Below are 6,069 nucleotides of genomic sequence, written 5' to 3' on the forward strand. Positions count from 1 at the left end.
CCCAGGGTTGGGAGAGAGGAGAGGAAGGAATGGTCAGAGCATAGATGACTTTTAGGGCAGTGAAAACGTTCTATATGATATTATCATGATGGATACGTGCCATCATACATTAGCCCAAACTCACAGAATGTACAACACCAAGAGTGAGCCATAAGTTAAATTATGGATTTTAGGGGATAATGATGTGTCAATGTAGGTCTATTGATTATAACAAATGTAGCACTGTGGATGTTGATAGTGGAAGAGGCTGTGCATGTTGTGGGGGCTGGGGTTACATGGGGATTCCCTGTCCCTTCCACTCAATTTTTTTCAGGTAATTTAAAACTGCTCTAAGTCTCCAGCTGTGGGCCTGTGGGGAGCATGGCAGTGGTTTTTGAGTGGAGACAAGGAGAAGGAGTTGCCAAGAGGTGGCTGGAAGTCTTGTTGAGAGAACTTAGAGAAATCTTAGCAATTTCAGGAAACCAAAAGTTGTTACCACCTGGAGAAGAAAACCAGGTCCTGGAATTATTAATTCACAGAGATGTGGAATTTCAAGAACTGATGAAATTGGCACTTAATCAAGGAAAAATCCATCATTAAATGCAAGTTGTAGAAAAGAAAGTGGAGAAGAGAGACAGTGATGTTCAGCAACTACAGAAATAGCTAAAAGAAGTAGAGCAACTACTGGCAACAGTTGTTTACCAAGCAAAAAAAAAAAAAAAAAAACTCAAATCAATACAAAAAGCAAGAAAAGCTGCCATCTCCTCCGAAGAAATAATTAAGTGTGCACATAGGATTAGTGCAAGTAACCCTGTGTGTGCCACCACTGACCTGGGTTCCAGGGGACCATATCTGACTGAACTGAGATGAGAAGTGGATTAGTGGGTCAAATGAACAATCCTCCCACTAACGGTGTTAATGCTCATTTACCAGGGGATTTACTTGCTACAGGGAGATTGCCAGATGTCCTTGCTCCACAATGCCCATGGCAGTCAAATGCCATGCCAATGAATATGCTACCACCAAGTCACAGAAGTCACTGTTTGTTGAGACCTCTGGGGCATAATAAAGAAAATGAAGAAGATGTAGACTATGTCAACAGATACATTTATCAGTAGTGATTCTGATCAAAAAACAAGAAACAAAATTCATACAGACTTGAATACCATGGGCAGGAGGGGAGGGTACCTGGATGGCTCAATAGGTTAAACACTGGACTTTTGATTTTGGCTTGGGTCATGATCTCAGGGTCATGAGATCAAGCCCTGTTTAGGCTTCACGCTGTGCGTGCAATCTGCTTAAGATTCTCTCTCTCCCTCTGCGTCTCCCCCCACCACTCTCCCTCTCTAAAAAACGAACAAAACAGAATTGAATATTATAGAATTCTGTTTCTTAAACAATTGCAAGCCTGTAAAAAAAAAAATAGCCAAATAATACTGGCTACAGTGGAATTGTGCAGCCCACTAAAAATCACTGGGCTTCCTTTTTAAAGCCAAAAATCATGATTTCAATTCTAAACCACTAAGTGAATATTTAAAGAATAATCAAAATCTACTGTTGAGGGGAAAAAAAAGCATTTTAGTGCCTCTTTACCCTGTTATTCCAGTTAAGTTGGACTTGTACTTAGTAGGTCTGGAAATAAAAGTTGAGGGAAATGACCCGTGTACATATCACTAATCAGCCCCTGGAATTATTCAGAAAAGCATTTAAAATAAGTGCAGTGGATCACTGAATGTATATAATATCTCAAAATAACAAAACTCTTATTTGAAAGTGAAAGCTGGTAGCTTCTGTCACAATAACGGAGGAAATTGTCTCAATTTGTACTATCTGTAATTATTGTAGCCTTTGTAAATAAATTCACTTTTGTTTGTTAAAAAATAAAATAAAAATAATATAACTGCTCTAAAAGAGCAATGACATGGACGGAGCTAGAGATTATTATGCTAAGTGAAATAAGTCAGAGAAAGACAAATACCGTGTGATTTCATTCATATGTGGAACTTAAGAAACAAAATTAATGAACATAGGGGAAAGAAAAAAAAAGAAAGAGAGGGAGGCAAACTGGAAGAGAGACTCTTGACTATAGACAAGGAACTGAAGGTTGATGGAGTGAGGTGGGTGGGGGATGGGCTGGATGGGGGATGGGCATTAAGGAGGGTACTTGTGATGAGCACCACATGTTGTAGGTACGCGATGAAACACTGAATTCTACTCCTGAAACCAAGATTATATTACACGTTAACTAACTAGAATTTAAATCAAAACTTGAAGCATTAAAAAGAAACTGCTCTAAGAAAAGGTGTTTATTAAAAAAAAAAATTACACACATGGATCTTAAAACAGAAAGCAAAAACTTATAAGCTAGAAAGAAAAAGAGACAAACCCACAAGTTACATACTGCATTATTCCATTTATATTACATTCTTGCAAAGGCAAATTATAGAGCTAGAAAACAGATGAGTGACTGCCCAGGACTGTGGGCTGGGGGAAGGGCTCACCACAAGAGGGAACAGGAAAATGTTTCAGGGTGATGAAACTGTACAAAATCTTTATTGTGGTCGTAATTGCAAGCCTATATACATTTGTCAAAACTTACTGAGCCCTACACCAGAAGGGAGAATTTTACTATACATAAATTAATTATTTTTAATTTTTCAACCAGGAAAAATAAACACTAAAAAGTGACAAAATATTCATTGCAATCTCTATCTGCAGCTATCTGTCTTACTTCTAGCAATTCAATTAATTAGGAAAACTTATTTCTAAGATTAGCACTCGCACTTCTCAGCTGCGCCAAAATCAAAACTACCCCAGGGATCACTTTTCTCGTGTGAAAAAGTGAAATGAGGGTATTCAATAAACAAAGGAAATGATGTCTGAGACCTCTTTCGGAATACATGCCATTGCATGGATTCAGTGCACATCTGTTTAAGCAATTCTTTTAGGTTTTTGTCTGCTAACCATCTTCATAAACTCATCTGAAGTTGAAAAAAAAGGTAGTATGAATCACTGTATAGCCAAAGATGTGGTTATTCACTGAAACTCAGCATTGGAAAGCAACTTGATGATCAGACATTCCAAATCCTTATTGTAAAGCACATTGGTGCCAGATGGGTTAGTGCCCAAGGCAGCTTGTTGGTGACCACCCTGGACCATGTCAGATTGTTTCAGCTGCTTTTGCTTCTGCTTTCCATCTCCATCCAGCACGTAGTGGAGTGTAACAAGCGTAGTCATGTTTTTCTTTTACTCCAAACTTCCCAAAGCATTCCCATCTCACTCGAAAGAAAATCCAAAGTCCATGCGGTAGTAAGTATGGGCTCACAAAGATACATCCCCTTCTTGCTTCTGAGACTTTACTTCTTATGACTCTTTGTCCTCATTCTTTCTGTTCCAGGAACATAGGATTCATTGCTGTACTTCAACCCACTATGGAGCTGGCTCCTCTTCGAGAATGCTCTTCCCTGACCTCACTTTGCCTCTGGTTCTAGCTCTTTCAGTTCCTCTAGGTCTTTAATCAAATGCTACCTGAAACTATTAAGCCATCATATTTAAAGATAAAACTTCCCATCCCCATTGACTATGTTCTTCTTGTCACTTAAAAGTATGTGACATGCTGTAGATTTTTAAATAATGTTTGCTCAGTTCTATACAACTATGATGGACCTCCTCAGGACAGGGAAAAATGGATAAGAGAGTTACTCCCAAGGAGCAGAATTAGAGTTAATCAAAAAAATATCCACCATCAGCCACAGGGTCTTCACAAAACCTACTCAGAATTCATTCTTAAATGCCATAGACGGTGGAAGCTATCTGCCTCCCATTATTTAATTCTTTTCTGCACTGGAGATTGTGTTCCAGTTACCATGCACCTGTTCCACATCACTGCTGGTGTGAGGGAGGTAAACATGACTTGTCTACGGGGTGACAGCTTTTAAACACTGTCAGCAGATAGTACTGAGGTCTGGACTTGTACTGACTGGTGGGACACTGGGTTGTCTCCCTTGGGAATGGGCAAGAATATTCCCCTTAGGAAGATGAGTGCAAACATATTACCTGGCTAAATGGACAAGAAAACTCATGCACCTCTCCTCATAGTATAGAGCTGTCACTGGAAACACTGGCCACAGCCAGAGTGACGGACTCCAGCCATCTCTTTGCCTCTAGAAAGGACCACGGACATAGTCCTTGCCAATAGAACATAAACAGCAGTATATTTGTCACTAAAAAGTCACAGCAGAAGAAAAGTCGAGATGAATTCTTCACCCTGTCATGTTCCTTCTGTTGATTGGGGAGTGGAGGAGCAAAGTGTGAGCAACCACAGAGTGGTAGCCATTATGGTTGGATCAGAACCATGAACTTGGACTTCTATGTGAGCAAGTGCCAAAACTTCACTGTGTGAAGCCCCTGAAAGGCTGAGGTCCATTAACTGTACCAGCTCTTACTCTACCTAATGCACACCTAATGCACATTCAGAGCTGCTTTCCTATTGATGACCTCCGAGTCTCTTTAAAAAATGTTTTCACCCTCTCCTAAAGTTAGAAAGCGAAAGGTATGAGCTAATGGCTCCCAAATACCACCACACACACACACACACACACAAATATACACACACACAAAGTGTATTTGCCTAGAATGGACTCTCAAGTGACTGTAAACCAGACAAAATTTCCTGTTTATTTTCTTTGCATTCATAGATATGCATTATGCAGTGTTCTCTGGTTATTAATGATGATGATTTTTTAAATGACAATTCCTGGTATCCCATTAAATCATAATATGGAATTATTAGCACTAAACAGAGGCCACTATAAAGTGTTCTGTGAAGAGATCAAAGAAAATCTGAAAACTTGGGAGTCGGTAACAAGAAGTCCGGAGGAGAAGCAAGAATTAGATGATGAAGATCCCTCCCTGCATGCCCGAATAAAGTGTTTGGACCTGATCCTAAGTAAATGTTCACTTACATGTTTAAGGTTCTTTCTGCTTAAACGTCACCTGTTCAGAAAACTCTTCCCGGACCACCCACTTAACTAGAAGCTCCGTCCTGGAAGTATGTTATCTCTGCATCACACGATCCCTTCATCCACCTTCCTCACCAGAATAGAAGCTTCCAGAGTCAGGGATTGTTGTCTTACTTATCCACCACTTATTCTCAGGGTGAGCAGATTATCTGTCCCAGGGTGGACATTTGATAAGTAACCGTCGACTAATTAAAACAGGGAGTGTTTGTGACAGGTCCGTGTCAATTTGTGCATGTGTCTAGACTCACAGGAGTCTAGAAGTGCTGTCCCAAATGGCAAATAAACCCTTCAACCTTAGAGTCAGAAATTTATACTTACATATTGTTTGTTTTAAAGATTTTATTTATTCATGAGAAGAGCAAAGAGAGAGGCAGAGGAAGAAGCAGGCTCCCTGCAGGAAGCTCCATGCGGGACTCAATCCTGGAAATCTGGGATCACGACCTGAGCCAAAGGCAGATGCTCAACCACAGAGCCACCCAGGTGCCCCTATACTTACATATTTTGTAAGGTGGATGTATAATTGTTATGTGCTTCTTCGAGTTTTGCCAGTTCATTTCTCTATAAGTAGGAACATTCATACAGTGAGTGCCAGGCTGCCTTCTAGAACAAGCAGACATGAGCCAGCCTTCCTGGTTACCTGGAGAGCATAGTATATAGCAGTGGCATGAGGACACATCTTCAAGCCATCCCAGAGCTGGAAAGCTCATTCTTGAACACATTAACTAATGAGGTGGGTTGTTTGGGTTCTTTTTAAATTCTACATGCCAATCCTCATTGGATTCCCTTGTCACCTCCAAAGCAGTCCCACCCTGCTATCACATAGGCATTGAAAATACCTGTTTTGGAATGAGAAAAAATACTGCTGTTTCTGTAATGCCATTCGACATGATATGAACACATTAAGCTAAAAAGTATTTATCGTTCTCCAAATCCCTTTTCTGAGCCAAGGTGCATGTTGAGTAAACAGCAAGCTGCTTAAGGAATTTGGAGAAGAATAAAGTCTAGACACTAGTGAGATAATAAGAAAGAGCAAAATAACAGGTCTTCTCAAGAGTATTTGGTCGAGTGT

The 6,069-nt window shown here is 40.1% G+C and overlaps 1 pseudogene; it reads left to right on the plus strand.

The window, feature by feature from the left end:
- Nucleotides 1–360: 360 nt before the first annotated feature.
- On the plus strand, nucleotides 361–3,470 carry LOC112643467 (mediator of RNA polymerase II transcription subunit 4-like; annotated as a pseudogene).
- The last annotated feature ends 2,599 nt before the right edge of the window (nucleotides 3,471–6,069 follow it).

The sequence above is a fragment of the Canis lupus genome, chromosome 1, assembly GCF_003254725.2.
Source record: "Canis lupus dingo isolate Sandy chromosome 1, ASM325472v2, whole genome shotgun sequence".
Taxonomy (NCBI): Eukaryota; Metazoa; Chordata; class Mammalia; order Carnivora; family Canidae; genus Canis; species Canis lupus.